The 17,598-nt window shown below is 34.1% G+C and overlaps 1 protein-coding gene across 7 annotated transcripts in view; it reads right to left on the bottom strand.

Moving 5' to 3' along the window:
- LOC114324427 (ephrin type-B receptor 1-B) overlaps window positions 1-17,598 on the bottom strand; it is a 968,545-nt gene that overhangs the window by 351,322 nt on the left and 599,625 nt on the right. The window lies entirely within an intron of this gene.

Genomic DNA, 17,598 nt, shown 5'->3' with positions numbered 1-17,598 from the left:
CTTCATCTTTCAATTGCCAGATGACGCTAGTCACCTACCCTATTTGTTTTAGTTGCAATGTGTGGGAAAAGCTCTCGGTGCTGGTCAGTTAGGATATGGAGAACAAGCCTGCGCTCTCTCCGATGAGATTCCAATAAGAATCGAAAATCGCGATTCAGAGAGCTAGATTGCACTCCGTATTCTAATTGAAAAGTAAGATTGTTTTGCCTTCGCATTGCAACTGAATAAAAATGGTATACATTTTTATTTTATAGTCGTATTACTCCGTAGAGTAACTAGGTGCATTTTCCGTTGGAACTTTACCAAGCTGCAGAAGGGGATGTGAATTGCATAGTGTAGAATTCCTTCCCTTTGTCTTCACTGCAGCATCCATTTGGCTTGCAAATTGTAGAAGCCTTGGAGGTGTCACCAGGAAAGTGTACCAATAAGTTTTTCAATTTAAAAATCTTTTAGTAATATTTTTAATATTTTCAATATTATTGATGTTGCTATTTAGGATTGAAAAACTTCATCTATCATTGTTTTTTTCAATTCAGATAAGAAATGAAATAAAATACAATTTACGTTTCATTTCGATTCAGAGGCAAGGTATAATCTACAGACAGCTGTTTCTGTTATGAACTTCATGAGTGTAGATGCTTGCTCGCCCCTGAATCAAAACGAGATTGTCTTTTTTAAGGGGAATTTCGAAAATATATTGAAATCCACAATGTGAACGCTGCCGCGACATCTATTAAAGAAAATAGGGAGTCCCAGATACAGAATACATTATTAAAAATAATAATATACACTAATTTAGATCTGAAACTTTCCTTATTAGAACCTTTCTCTGTTAACATCCTAAATCTCTACCTTCCACAATTTACAAGGCATCGAAACGACGAATATAGAAAACGGAAAGGATTCTACAATATGCAATCACATTCCATTTTCATTCGTCTAAGTCTAGGAAAAGATACAAGAAAAGAGGTTCTTAGTACTCACAATCTGAGTAAAGATAGAAGTGAATTAAGACAATTTATGTTTCATTTCCATTCAGAGTCAAGGCCTATCTAATCTGCAGACAGATGTTTCTGTTATGAACTTCATCAGTGCAGATACTTGCCCGCCTCTTGGTTAAATTTTCAGCTTGATTCGTCAACTTACTGTAGAAGCTGGTTCAATAATGTGTTGAGAATCCACGATTTCTTATATAGGTACTCATAGACACGTCTGGGCATCGTTCTGATATCCTGTTGGGGTATTTCATTCCAGGCTACTAAAACCTCTTCGAGTAAGACCTGCTGAAGTCTGTGAAGGGTGTTGCAAATTAAAGAGCCTCGACTTATCCTGTCTAAACATGTTCAATAGAAGAGATCAGGCGATCTTGGTGGTCAAGGTAAATGGTTGATGTGATGTCGATTCATGAAGGCTAACGATTGTCTGGCAACATGCGTTGCCAGTAACATAAATATGGTAAAGCTGTGGGTCCTGATAAGTTTTGTGTAGTGCAATTCCTAAAACTATTATGCAATTCCTAAAACTTGTGGATGATCAGGGAATAAAATTCATAACAAAGCTGGTTAAAGTCGGAAAAGGAATGTGAGATTATTAGCACCATCAAAGAGCGCAAACTGGAATATGTTAGCCATGTTGTGAGGAAAGAACAGAGATATGGCTTGTTGCAACTCATTCTTCAGGGTAAGGTATTTGGAAAGAGAGGACCAGGGAGAAGAAGAATATCTTGGCTTCAAAACCTGAGAAAGTGGTTCAATAGATCGACAACTGTGATCAATCCCGTATAAACATATGGGAACAGTTGAAAATTTTACTACAGTTTTTTTACGATAAGAATCAAATGACGTCACACAATGGTCAAGTGCGTCGTTGTCTAACTATTTTTCCATTTACGATATTGTTCTCAAACACACATAACCTAACTTTTCTTCTTTTAACAATTTTTTGGGCATAACTTCCTAAAGCTGTAGACATTTTTGAAAAGTTATAAAGGTTTATTAGTTTTCAAAAGAACTTTTTTAAGTCTAATTTGCAGCAGAAATTGAAATGATAAAGTAAATACCCAACACGACTTAACCTCCAATTCCCACAAATACAATAACAAAAAGCCGCGTGAAATGCACTGGCCTGGCAGTACTACAATATTTTGCCAACTGATACCTAAATTCACTAAAAGTCACTTATATCAGAATTTATGCATAGGGAGTTTGCTGCGTAGTTGGACATTTAAAAGTTACTATGGTTTGTTTTTAAACCAGGAGAAGTAAACTAAAAAGCGAGATTCACATCCAAGAAAGTCTTCTTCTTCTTCTTCTTCCTTTATTGGGTTATATCCCTCGGGATAATTCGCCCAGCTTACACCAGGGAAATACTCTTGTCTTGCTCTGGGCAGTCGAATATTTCCAAATATATATGTTAAAGCCTCAATTTTTTTTTTAAATATATATTAGCAGGAATATCTTCGTATAGGGCCAGACAGTCCCTACAGGAAAGGCAATATTATACCATAAGGGTTAAGGCTTTTATCATTTGGAGGTCCAATATCTTTTTATATCTTTATCTTCTTAATTTTTTTAATTCAAATTTGGGAATTGATTAATTTATAAATTAAGTTTGGCTAAGTTAAGGAATTTAAGGATCAGGTTAATCCTACGTGGATTAAGGTTGGACATAAGTAAGCAAATTTCAATGGGAGTAGGGATATTTGTCTTGGCTAATTCTTTATATAGGTCAAAATTGGGTGACATATTTATAGGGCACTCAAAAATCAGACGATTTAAGGACCCAACTCGGCCACAGTCACAATATGGGTCATCTTTTACTCCTATCCTGAATAGGTGAACTGGAGTAGCACAATGACCTGTCCTCATTCTAATAATGGTGGTTATATGTCTTCTGTCTTGGTATGCAAAATTGTGGTACCAGGGGAGTTTATCTATCTGACCTACAATTTTAGAGTAAAATGAATTATTTCGATTTTTCCCCTGCCATTCTTGCTTCCACCGATTCCAGATGGAATGCTTGATGTCTGGTAGAAAGTTGGAATAGTGAAGAGTGATACCAGCAGCTACATTTAAGGTTCTACCTATATTAGCTAGTTTATCAGCCACCATGTTCCCTTTAATATTCGAGTGTCCTGGAATCCACGCCAGACTAATATTAACGTTATTTTCTTTCGCTTCAATGATGCCTCTCTTGGTCATGAACGATGAATGTTCTGTTTCCATAGAATAGGTTGATCTGCCTATTTTCTGTAAGGCACTTTTAGAGTCCGAGCAGATGATTGCTTGTTTAATCCCATTTTTCAAAATAATTTGGAGGGCATGATTAATTGCGACAATCTCAGCCGTACATATTTGGGTATACTTAGGTAGTTTACTGGTATAAGAATAGTTGATCTCTCGGCTAAAGACACCAAAGCCTGCTGATCCTTCATCATCAACCGAGCCGTCCGTGAAGAATTTGGTGTGACTAGGTTTATTTAGAATTATTTTTTGGAGTTGAACTGATGCAAGTTCATCTGAACGATTAGATTGGATATTTATGATTGGAATTGTTGATAATTGATGGTCTAGTTCAAAGTTATGGCATGGGTATAAGTCACTTAAATATAAGTTGGGATAAGTACTTTTAAATTTGTTTTTTAAAAGCACTAGAAATGGAATACTTCTGTTTTTCCAATGATTTTGGTTCCTTTGAATTGCCAAGTCTAACAGGTCGAGAGCGGAAATAATTGGGTTGCCAATTAACATTAAATTTTTTAATATAAATTTAGAGCTAAGCCATTCCCATCTAGATTTAAGCGAGATCTGACCACTTTCACTTAAGAGAGCATGAATTGGGGTAGATTTCATGCATCCAGTTATAATTCGGATACTTTTGTATTTTAGTTTCTCCAATCTTTTAATTAAGGAAGTTGGACAATCGAAAATTACCTGGCAGCCAAAGTCCAGATGGCTCTGAATCAGACCATTGTGTACAATTTGTAAGGTTTTTGGATCACTTCCCCAATAAGTCCCACAAAGAGCTCTCATCACATTCAGGCCACGATTTACTTTTAGTTCTATTGAGTTTACATATGAATTCCACTTTAAGTTTTTTTGAATATTTACCCCCAGGTATTTGACTGAATCCACCCAACCAATATTCTGGTTACAAAATATTACGTTAGGGGGAGAGATTTTCGTGTTTCCTTTTGTAAATAATATTGCAGAAGATTTGTTCTTAGACAGATTTAAATTGTGGTCTAGCAACCATGATTCCATCTGAATCAATAATTTATTTACATTAATTACCAATTCATTAATATCACTCCCTCTAATCAGAAGAACCAAATCGTCTGCATACTGAATTAGTTTGCATGAAGAGGGGATTAAATTATACAGGGAAAGACAATATAGGTTGAAGAGGATAGGGCTTAATGGGGAACCTTGGGGTAGTCCCAGACTTGATTTTCTTGGGCCATGGGTTTGTCCCAGTTTGTCTTTGACAAATAGCTCTCTATCATTTAGAAGGCAGAAAATCAAATTAGCCAGTTGGGTTGGAATGTTATACTTTAATAATTTGGAATACAAGAGTGATATATTGACATTATCATAAGCAGAAGAGATATCTAGAAATATGCCAACAGTGTATTGATTTTGAGCGAAGCCTATTTGAATTGTTGAGGTGAGGTATGTAAGGCATTCCGTACAACCTCTACCCCTTCTAAATCCTAGTTGTAGTGGATTAAAAATCTTATTATGTTCCACAATCCACTCTATTCTATTCTTTATAAGAGTTTCGAGCATTTTGCCTACACATGAAGAAAGAGCTATTGGTCTAAAGTTTAACGGATTATTACAATCTTTATCTTTTTTGATTATAGGTAAAATTACTGATTGTTTCCACTGAACAGGAACTATACCCGTTCTAAGACTTTCATTGAAAAGTTGAATTAATAACAAAGATCCAACAACGGGAAGATTTTTTAACATTGAGTAGGAAATCTGATCCAAACCAGGAGCCGAGTCAGATTTAATTGAGAGGGAGTTCTGATACTCGTCGAGAGCAAATGGCGGTTCTAGGGCTTGAGGAGATCTAACCAATACTTTATTGACAGCGGAAAGGGGGGTTAAGCAACATAGAATTTCGTGGGATATAGGAGTAGAGGGCAATTGTGTATATATTGAAGGTTTCGAAGCCGATACCTTATTAATTTTCTCCCACACAACTTTTAGAGGAGTGTTTCTATTTAATTTACTGCAAAATAGTCTGAAACTATTTTTACGTTTTGATTTTAGGAATTTTCTTGATTTGGCTATATTCTTTTTAGCCTCGATATAGTTTTCCATTGAGGGGATATTTTTAAATTTTTTTAAGGCAGACACTCTCGCAGAGACGACTTCAGCACATGAGTCATCCCACCATGGAATGTGGTATTTGGAATTATTAGGAGGGTGAAGCCAAGGTATTGTTTCATCAGCTACCGATGATATGGAGTTAGTAAAAAATTCGTAATCTTCCCTGGGAGAAGCTAAGAAAATGCTGTTTAAATTGTTATGATAAGTAGACCAATCAGCCTTCTTTAGATTTCTTCTTTTACATGAATGCGGGGGAGATTGAGGACATACACCTATCTGACATATTATGGGGAAGTGGTCACTAGTTCCAGTATCTGAAATAGTGGACCACTTGCCCACACTGGCTGCCACATCGACTAATGCCATTGTTAGATCTACTACCGACTTACTGCCTCCTGGGGCCACCAGTCTAGTTGGGGACCCATCATTGAGAAATACTAGCTCAAGTTCCTCCAAAGAATCAAAAATAATCCTACCATTGTGACTGTCTCTAGAACTACCCCATGCCTTATGATTACAATTTAGATCACCCATGATTAAAAATGGCTTATTAAGTAATTTAACAAGGAAAAACCAGTTGGATTTGGAGATAGAGTTGTCTTGTGGACAGTATATATTAAGAATATTCAAATTAAAGTTAGGGAGAAATGTGAGTTGGAATTGGACATCATGATTGAAGCCTGGATTGGCAATTTGAATTTCCCTATAATCAATATTATTTTTGATAAGAGTAATTAATCCGCCATAGCCATCCTCTCGATCTTTTCTGATTATTTGATACCCTCTACATCTTATAACATGTTGGTTTGAGAGCCAAGATTCGCTAATAAGGATTATATCTGGGTTAAGGTTTTTTATAAGGATTTTTAGATTGTCAGAATTAGTGTTATACGAACGTATATTCCACTGAATAATAGTTATCGGAGTGTTAGGATTCATTATAAAGAGTATGTTTGCTAGACCAAGGAGTCAAAAGATCTCGAATCCTCAGGCTCGAGATCCTCTATTCCCCTCCGACCCTGGTTTACATTTGTATTGAAAGGTGATACACTTTTGTTTATGCTAGTCTTTAGATCTGCCATATTGTAAGGAATGGAGTATGATTTTGAGTTTATTAAGTCCCCAATGAAGGTCATGACGAGCTCCCTGTGAGATTGGTTCAGCATAGACATGGCCTGATTAAAATCCAAATGAAGTTGGGATAAAGATTGTGAGTTAGTGATTTGAGAATCAGAGTGAGCAGGATTGAATTTTGAAGTCGAAGGCTCATTTATTCTTCTACCTGATGGATTAATAAGTAGTTTTTGGTGGGAGATTTTATCATAACCTGTATTTTCTTGTATTGAAGGTCTTCTTCTTTTTGGTGGAGATTGAGTGACTTGACTAAAAGGTTTTGAATATTGAGCTGAGGCTGCAGACCTCCTCTCCTGTGGTAAGATGCCATTAGAATTATTCTGATCGCTATGTAAGGGGGGGAAATCGTTTATGTTTAAAGATGAAATATTATGGATCCTAGGAACCTGCTGACTTGCCTCATAGAAAGATAGATTAGAAAAGGACATTAGATCCTTAATATCTTTTTGTCTGACTCTCTCTCTACAATTACGACTATTTGATTCATGGTCAGAAGATTTGCAGAAAATGCAATATTTTGTACACGTATTAGATGAAGAATCCTCATGAGAAGTTCCGCATCTAGCACATTTCTTTTTTCCTCTACATTGGTTCGTAGAATGGCCATAAAGTAAGCAATTTCCACATTGAAGAACAGGGCTGATGAATGGTGTGACCCTCATTGGTAGTTGATATATGGAAATTTCTTTAGGAATAGTTTTTCCTGAAAAAGTTATGCTAATAGTTCCCGTGGAGACAAATTCAACCTTTGAATCCACTTGTACTCTCCGGTTCATTCGCTTTACACTTAATATCTTACATAAAGCCAAGTTGGTTTCTGATGCCTCCTTTATTTCTTCCTCTGTGAATCTTTTATTAACTCCCCTTACTATACCCCTACAAGAAATCTGATGAAATGGAATGAACACGTCATACCCTAGGGCTTCCCAATCTTTCCTCACAACGAAATCGTTGGCTGCTTTTCTAGTGGCAAATAATACCCCTATGCTGTTTTTACCTTTTCTACTGATTTTCGTGATGTCTTTAATTTTTAAAACAGAAATAGATTTAGCTATACTTAACACGTGGTAATCTCCAATATTTTTATCCTGACCCTGGACAAATACTTCATAAGGACCTATGTCGGTCTCCGAAAATAGTATTTGTTTTTTTCCTTTAAGACTTTTCTGAATAATTGGAGGTTGAGATTGACATTCATGTTGGTTGATTTTATTAGGAGGGTCAGGTGGTGGAGGAGGATCGGGAGGAACTTCTTCCTCCATCTTATGCGGCAGATTGACGAATTTAAAATCTATGCCAGTCGATGCAAATTAGAAATTAACAGGGAAATATAGATAGTTTTGGCCCTTACCCTTTGGATGAGTCGTCCGTTCACCTCGAACGATACTCACAGATTTGTCTATTTTAAGTTTTCTTCCAAAAAATCAAATGTCAAACACAACAAAATTCACAACAGATATTCACTGCGAAAAGAAGCCGAGGCTGTTCATCCCAGCGGACCTCGACTTCTTATCAACGATAAATAAAAAATTAACAAGAATTAACAACTGTTTTCACACTAAATTAGGTTTGATGAGGTTTTTTTAGCAAAAATTAAAAACTGTCAACTGTGACGTTTTCAACCAACTCCGGTTCATCCAAGAAAGTCACTAGAAATATCACCAAATACATCTTCTTTTTTGGTTGATCATGTCGGCCTTCGACGGTAATCCATAAATACTATATTACTTATACTAATACGTCGCTAAAAAGTTCTAAAAATAAATGCTTTTTATATAAAAGTAGACTTAAAATCTAAAAATTAAAGGAATAACACAGAAACACACAAAAAATCGCCGATACAACTTAATTAACCTATGAAATGCCAAGTGTGTCAAAATTTCATAAATGTCATTAGTGTCAAAATTGTAAAACAGTGGAGTAAGCTTGCCTGAGGTTTCACTAATCACAAACAAGCATTACGGCGCAGTAAATTTGAATTACTCCTCCTGGTTTAAAAACACAGTATAGAAAGAATGACATCATTTCATTCTTATCGTAAAAAAACTACATATTTTATTTTTTTTACTGTGGAAAATTGTTCCTAAAGTTGTTTTCTAGTGATTTAGGGGTAGGATCTGTCACATTTTTATCTTTATTCACACAATTCTAAATTATAATTAATACGATATTACTTAATAGATTTCATAGAATATTACGAAATTTAAATGAAAGCTTCTCATTTCGCTTCGACAATTGAGTCTCTACATTAGACAGAAGCAAACATTTCTTAATTTTCTTCAGCATCCCCGAAACGAAATGGAACCATTAAGAAGTTAGACATGAATTAATGATATAAATTTAATTAAATTTCCTTTTGAATACAAACGGAAAATTTTACAAGACGTCTGTTTTCATTTTAGTATCTCTATGCTTACCCTTAAAATTGGCCGCCTTAGGCGATCGTGGGTATATAGAGATACGAGCCCTGTTTGCCTTTAATTTCAAAAAGGGGCAGCTGATCTTACGAAATTTTAATGGATTGAGAATGCGTTGTGATTATTATTATACACTTCGATGCTTTCCTCAAAAAACCGTGTATCTCTTGAGATTGCCAATCAAAACTTCAATATAATAGGAGCGCACCGAATACCCCTAAAAAGACGATTAGAAACGGAATATACCGACTATTTTTTCTAATTTCTACTGCACCAAACCTTTGTTATTTGATTCTATACCTAAATTTTTCAAAATTTACATGTATTGTTTTATTTTTCAAGTGGGTCGGAAATTGTAACAAATAACTCATAAAAAAGACAATTGAGTCGTTCGAATTAAGTTTTATTGAGACGTATCTCATTGAAATACAAATTTTCTCTCTCTTGGAAATTTTTCGAAAAATGCTTTTTTGAGTTATTTTCGAAAAAAATGCCTTTTCGAAAAAATTCTACAAAACGCTTTATAGTATTTAAAACTTTAAGGACAAGTAAGAATATATTGACAAGCGTAAATGGTTTCTATCTCGCTGAAAACATGAACCAAAAAATTCGAATTAGCCTTTCGAGCACTCTACCTCTAGTGCAGCTAAGTGTGTACCTATACAGCAGTTGCAGAGATAGGAGGTGCGCTGCGCGTAGTATTCTTTGTATAAATTTAAAACTATATTTTTAGCAAGACAGAAACCATTGATTCTTGTAATTGCAAATGAAACAAATTAATTTGCCATTAGAACATGAGAAACCAACATTGTTCAAATTTCAAAGCTGAGAGCGTTGATCTACCGGTAGATATACATATACCTACCCCTTTTTTAGTAAAAAAATTACCTTTAGAATTAAAATATGTTTTAGGGAGTTAATCTCAAATTATAAATACTTTATTTGATCTAACAATAAAACACTGAAAACGTTTGTTTTCTATACTTCCACAAAATTTATTATAACTATGTGACTACAGCTGTTTCGGCAGAGTGCCTCAGTAAACTATAATAGTATTGCCTAGTAAACTATATCTCAAGTGATATAGTTTACAATGTGTTTGCCTTTTTAAGTCTTTAACTGAAGAGGTTGAGGAGTGGGGAGCTGTTTGTCTCGAGTTGGTCATTTAGAATTATATCTGTATTTTTTAGTTTATTAATTTCCATAGATTCTAAAAAAGATAGCTTAAGGCCTTTATTTTGAATATGTAGAATTTGAAACTCTTCATTGAAAGAATGATTATGATCTAGAAGGTGAAGTGCGTATGTAGAAGTGTCTGTTTTTCTATTGTTGAATGCCCTTTTGTGTTCTGCTATCCGTTTGTCAAAAGTTCTGCCAGTTTGACCGATGTACGTTTTCGGACAGTCACCACAAGTTAGTTTGTACACACCACTCTGTAATTGCTTTCTCTTTCGGCTTTTATTGTTCTTAATATATTTGCTTAAGTTGTTGTTAGTTCTGAAAGCTGGTGTTATTCCTTTTTTTTTATGTATCTGGCTATTTTTGTTGTTATCTTTCCAGTATATGTGAGAGAGCAGAAGGTACTGGGTTCTTTCTGTGATTCTTATTTGTGTGGTTCTTATTTGATGTTTCAACATTCAGCTTGTAAATCGTTTCAGCCCGGAAATCGTTTTGAAAATACCAACTGTTAAAAATTTAGTTACTTGAGAAGAATATTCTTCTAATTGTTAATTTTATTTGCTTTACTACTAATGGTTTATATATGGTAAGTATGTACATTTTAAGTAGAATACTTTGAAATGATATTGTCAATAATTTTAGATCCATTCCTATTTTATTCACACAATCCACCATATCCAATAATGACAGTAAAATTGTCTTATTAGTACTAATATGGTTAAACCGTGAGAAAAATCCTCGATATTTAGTTGTGGATAGTATCATGATAGCATTTGATCTACCATTTATTTTACTCTCAATATTGACATCAAAATTGGCATAAAATTTTGGATCGTACAACACCTAACTTATTGTTCTACAACTCTAAAGTTAGTAGCTAAAAATCCTGATACACAAATTATTTGCTTTTTTTTAAATAAAAAATATCCGTCTTAAATAGTTATAACTTTGTTATAAATACTAGTTCGATTATAATTAAGGTTCACTTTTAAAGAGGGTAGTTTTTCCTTTAATTTAAGCTATCATACAGCTATTTTACTCAAAATGCAACCGAGTTACAAGTGAAAAATCTCCTAAATATCGTAATTTAATTCGCTTCGGTTCTGATTAGTGGATCACCCCCCTCTGTGGCTTAGTGGTAATACCTTTGGATCCAGGGGTTGTGAGTTCGAATCTCAGATGGCTAGGAATTTTTTTTCGAAACAGCCGTGGCCCCAGACTATAATGTCAAGTTGTATCATTGTTTAATAAATTATAACGGTTTCTAACAATGTTTAAATAACTAAAGAAATAAGAAATGAGAATATTTACTAATACGAGTTACGCAAATATTTGAGATTTCAACCCCAAATTCTTTTCAGCGCTCTTCTATGTACTTGTGCCGAAATGAGAAACTCACCCTCGCATATCCATGTTTCTTTTCTTTGTGTTCGCATCACTACCCCTAAAACTGAATCTTTTTAACCTACCTGTGTGTTAAGATTAAATGTAGGAGGTTATTGTAATTTTATATATTTATTTTAGACGATCCTGGTTCAAAATGTATCTATACTTTAAGAAGCTTAAGTAACTTACGGAATTCAATGCATTTTTCTATTCAGTATTTTTCGCAAAATCAGTTTACAATAGTGGAAGGTCAGGTAACGATCCATTTTTGGTTCTAAAGGCATTAAAATGTTTGTAAGCCGCCGTAGTTCCTTGGGTAATATTTCGTTCTTTTATCATTTCTCTGGGAAGTACAGTACCAAATACAATATCTTCTATTATGTTCCATTCTAATTTTGTTTCTAATTTCGAAATAATTGTTTCTCCCCTATATATACACACGTATACATTCTATTCTATTTCTGCTTTACTTTTTTAACAGATGTTAAGCTCTTCTATGTCTTCATCTACATCCTTTTTCTACCTGATTTTCGGTCTACCTTTCTTCGTTTGTCCTCCTATTTCTCCCGTTAGTATTCTTTTGAGTAGTCCCCAGTTTGTAATTCCCTGGATATGTTCCAACCATCTCAGTCTTTTTGATTTTATGATCCCTACGATATTCGGTTCTCCATACATCTTTTCTAGTTCTGTATTTGGTATTTTTATCAACATTGCATTCCAGAGCTTTCCTCCAAATATTTTCCTGAGCACTTTTTTTTCCTACGCTTGTAGTATAACTTTGAATTTGTTCATCGTCCATGTTTCACATATTATAATGCTATAGGTCTTATCACTGTCTCATGTATTCTTATCTTATCCTTTTTACATATGTCTCTAACGACTTGTTTAGAGCAAAGATACAACGATTACCGGTCATATACCTCGCTTGAATTTCTTCCTTCATTTGGTCTCCTGGTGAAAATTTGGCGATCATAGGTATTGGAATCTTTCTACTTCTTCGATTGTATATGTTTTTCCTTCGGTGATTATTCTCAGGTATTGTCCTTGTATGTATACTCGTCCTGTCCACTTCATATAGAGACTGTCTTTTCTTCGTTTATGTACATCCCTTTTTTCGCGCTTTCGCTTCTAGTCTTTTTCGTACTTAATTTTTGTTTACTTCGGGCTATCAGTACTATCTCACCAGCGACTACCAGGCATTGGTGTTTTCGTTGATATAACTGTTCTGTTTATTCTGGCTTCTTTGATGACAATATCAAGAAGGAAATTTAACAACAGTAATGACAGTGAGTACCCCCTTCGGCCCTTCCTGACTTCAAACTTCTCTCTATCTTTTCCACTGATTTTTACCCTATATCTGTTTTTCTGAGTGTCATAATTTCGTTCATCTAGTTCTAGTTCTATTTTACATTCCTCATCGAACCATTCATTGTATTCATCTTTAATATCTTCTATTACTAGCTTGCGCTGCTTTAATCATACTTTCATTTGCATTCATGTTTGTTCAACATTTCCATTTTTTGAAATATCATATAATTCTTTTCTTCTTCTTCTACGGCACTACAGCCCAACCAAATTGAGCCTTGGCCTCCTTTATTTTTTGCCTCCATTTTTGTTTGTCTGTGGCTGCTCTTCTCCATACACGGACTCCTAAAAGGGCTTGTGCGTCGCTGTTAACTGTGTCTTCCCAGCGTTTTCTTGGCTTTCCAACCGGTCTCTTTCCCTACATTCTAGCATTCAGTGCTCTTTTTGGTAGCCTATCCTCACCCATTCTTATCACATGTCCGGCTCATTGCAATCTTTGTATTCTAATGAAGTCTGACAGGGGTGTTTCCTTATAAAGTTGATAAAGCTCGTTGTCGTACTGACTTCTAAAGATTCTGTTTTCCTTATAATTATATAATTATAATTATATATAATTATATAATTCTCTGGTAACTATTTTTTCAAATTTACTTCGTTCTTCTTCTGACAGTGGTCTAACAGGTTTAGTTGTTTTATACGTTTTTTTCTTTTGGTTTGTAAGAACTGGTATAAGCTGCTTCATGTGTATTCTGACTATAAAATGATCTGAATCTGCATGTAGTCCTCTTTATATTCTTTATACATGTATCCATGTCTTTCTCGACGAACACATGTCATGACAGAAGTCGCGTGGCCAGAAAGAATGACAGGTGGTGGACCCAAAAAATTACAGTGTGGAGACCACGAACAGACAGAAGAAGCAGAGGTAGACCACCTACACGAAGGACAGACGACGTCAAAATAATCGCTGGGAATGTGGGAATTAGCTGCAGAAAGCTGAAGACCGATAGATCTGTAAGAAATTTGGGGAGGCTGATATTCAACTTTGGACGCCGAATGCTGGATATTGATTATTTCATAAGTGCTTTATAGGGCAATCGGTGACGTTATTTGGCGCCGAATTCCATCCTACTACATCGATTTACTTAGTAAGTATAGCATATTTTCACAGTAAGTAGAGAAGAGCTTAAGAAACAAAGTCTACCCTACGTTGATGTGCGCTTTTATCTAGGGGGTGGTTCCAACCCCTTCTCGGGGGTGGAAAATTTTTTGGTTAAAATATCCACGGAAGTAGCTAGAAAACCCAATTCTAAGCAAAAACTGTTCTATAATTTTTTTTTGACAACGCAATACTTTTTTAGTTATTTGTGGTTTAAAATTTGCCGTTTTCATTGAAAAATGTCACCTTTTCAGACGGTTTTTTGCGAATATCTTAAAAACTATGAATGTAATGAAAAAACTATATAGAATATTTTTGTAGCTTATAAAAAACAAAGAGATTCGTTCCTTCATAACTCTTCTAGTTATAATACAAAATAAGATTTGGGCGTCGAAACGTTAATAAAAATCATTTTTTAATAATATTGTGGCTTATTTCCCATTATAAATAGTTAAACAAAATAAGGTATGGTAGCTGAGAAGAGTTTGATTTTTGGTGCATACTCAAATCGGTGTATTCAACTTGAAATAAAAGAGTAACGGTCGATTTTGTGCGAATAATGCTACCAATACCTCTTGTAGCTCTTCGAAGGACCTTTAAAATGAGCAATATTAAATGTCGGTTACATCCAAACTAAGTGAGATATGCTGCAAAAAATTAACGACGTTCTACACCTTCGGCAAAGAATTAAAGATTTGCATGAAATTTTAGTATGTTATAGTTTACTTCAAAAAACTAAGACTTGATTTTTTAAAAATTGTTTTACCGTGCCGTTTAATTACTATTAAGGGTCCAAGTTAAGTTTTAACATATGGGCTCTTATGGGAATTCTTAAAAAGTTAATAACTTTTGACCCACATTTACGATTTTTAATTATTTGTGCTTAAATGAAAGGTTTTTTTGTAAGGAATAACATATTAAAAAATGAGGATTGTTTACCGTACCAATTATTTTTAATTTATTTATTATAATTAATTCCGTAATTTATTCCGTAATTTCCGTAATTTATTTTTATAAAGTATTCAATACTGAAACATATGATTTGAGTATTCTGCTATAAATGCATTGTTACCAACTTTCGCTTGCATATAAGTTTCCCCCTCTTTCCTCTGAGAGGCATACCCCGGAACGAAGGTGTAGAACGTCGTTAACCCCTCATCCATCAGAATTTAAATGCATCGTTTTCCTTCTACAAAAATTTTTGTTATAGTGTTATTTCTATGTTCAAAAAGTTGGACGGGTTTAAAATGAATGGTTTTTGAAAAAAATAAGATCAAATTATAGAGCGCATTTTTAAATTTTCTTAAAAATCTTCCTTTTTCTCCATGTAACTCGAAAATGATAAGAGATACGAAAAAAAGATTTTAAGAAAATTTAAAAATGCGCTCTATAAATTGATCTTATTTTTTTTTCAAAGACCATTCACTTTAAACCCGTCCAACTGTTTGAACATAGAAATAACACTATAATAAAGGTATTGTAGAAGTAAAGTGATGCATTAAAGTTCTGGGTCGCTGAGGGGTCAAATAAACTTCTCATTTTTTCTTAAAATACATTAGTCATCAATATTTTTTGCAGCATATCTCGCTTAGTTTGAATGCAATCGACCTCTAATATTGCTTATTTTAAAGGCCTTTTCAAGCACTACAAAAGGTATTGGTAGCATTATACACCTAAAATCAACCGTCTCTCTGTTATTTCATGTTGAATACACCGATTTGTACATGCACCAAAAAACAAATTATTTTCACCTACCATATCTCTTTGTATTATAGCTAGAAGATTTATGAAGGAACTAATCTCTTTGTTTTTTTATAAGATACTAAAATGTTTTATATTGTTTTTTAGTTAGATGCATAGTTTTTAAGGTATTCGCAAAAAACCATTCGAAAAGGTGTTATGTTTCAATGAAAATGGCCAATTTTCAACCACGAATAACTCAAAAAATGTCGAGTTTAAAAAAAATATAGAACAGTTTTTGCTTAGAATTATTCTCTAGCGAATCCCGTGGTAATTTTAACCAAAAAATTTTCTATCCCTGGGAACCACCCCCAAGATAAAAGCACACATCGGCATAGGGTAGACTTTGAATTAGGAGATAAGTATAGGCTAGGCCCAAAATTTCATTAAAATCCATGCAGTAGGATAGAATTCGGAGGTAATATCCTATTCTTGCTTCCACAGACTGGCGTATTAACTGAATGTGCCTTTCCTTTTCTTCAGGTAGTATCGTATCGTCGTTTCACAGATATTGATGAATAACTTCTTTTTATATAGATCAAGACTCTTATTTGTCAGTAATGTTATTATTATAATTTCCCATTGGTTAAGTGCCAAAACCTATTCCGTATTCAGTTCGATCCTTTCATCACTTATTTGTAGTCTTTGTGGATAACCATGTAACTAAGCCTCGTAAGATAAAATACACCAAACAAGCTAAGCATCGAAGAATTATAAATGAACTATTTAGAGATAATGTCAACGGTTAGAAGAGCGGCTTTCGAACCGATAAATTGTTAAGAAAATGCATTCCGATAAAGGAATGATAAACGAGAGGAAAAACACAGACAAATTACTTGCGTAGGCATGGGTCTAAAGAAAACCTGATTGTTATACCAACTTGTCAGTCTGTTGAATAATTAATGCTATCAGTTCGACTTGATGGTAATATTGTTAATTGTTCATTGGAGTACGTTGTCACAATGTTTTGTCGTTATATAATTACAACGAATAAGATACTAGAGATCTAGTTAAAAATGTAGAAATATTCCTTTTTAGATGTTTTTGTGATATACGAGGCAAATGAAGCAAGACAGATGTATGAATAATGCAGAACACCCATTTAAAAATGATGATTTGAAAAAGAGTGTACATGAGTCGAGGAGAATACTCAATTTTCTATAAATAAAAGTTACTTATTTGCTTGCAAAAAGAAAGATGGTTTACGAATAAGTATCCCAAAAAAGGCGAGCAAAGATCCAAATATGGTGTTAGAACTAATGACGCAAATGGGAAAGTAATTAAAGGAGAGCTTTTTGCATCACATGAGATATGTGAGATTGGATAAGATATCATTGTTTGACAAAGTCAGTAAATTGTGTGCAACTTATTTATTTCCCTTTGGAAAAATATAAATAGCACGGTTTTTTGACACAAAATAAGAAGATAATGGCAGCTGTATTATATACCTTTTAAAAAATTTTATGAAACCTAATCTGAAGCTTATTACAAAGTGATTTGTATTCGAATGGTGCGGTTAGGTTTTCGGTCCAGGTAGAAATTAATAAATTTTAATCTATTGTACTTTTATTCATTATACCTGCCATTCATTATGTTCAGTACTCGAAATGTAACGATATTACTAAATACAAATGAATTGGTAATATGATTAAGACACAGTTTTCTAACATATCTTGAAACGTACTATACATGAGAGTTGTTTGAAGATGACAGAAATAATATTACCGAATTCTAACAAAATTGTACTGACCGCCAAAAAATTAAGAGATCAGAGGTAGAAGACGCTATAAAAAATGTTAAAATTGGAAATCTTGTGGTCCAGATGATACACCAAATGAGTTGCTGAAGCTAATAGATGAAGATAACATAAAAGTAGTAGTAAAACTTGTTAATTCAATATATAGCACTTCAGTGATTCTCACAGACTGGTTCAAGCTCA

The sequence above is a fragment of the Diabrotica virgifera genome, chromosome 3, assembly GCF_917563875.1.
Source record: "Diabrotica virgifera virgifera chromosome 3, PGI_DIABVI_V3a".
Taxonomy (NCBI): domain Eukaryota; kingdom Metazoa; phylum Arthropoda; class Insecta; order Coleoptera; family Chrysomelidae; genus Diabrotica; species Diabrotica virgifera.
This window is presented reverse-complemented; position numbering and strand designations above follow the sequence as displayed.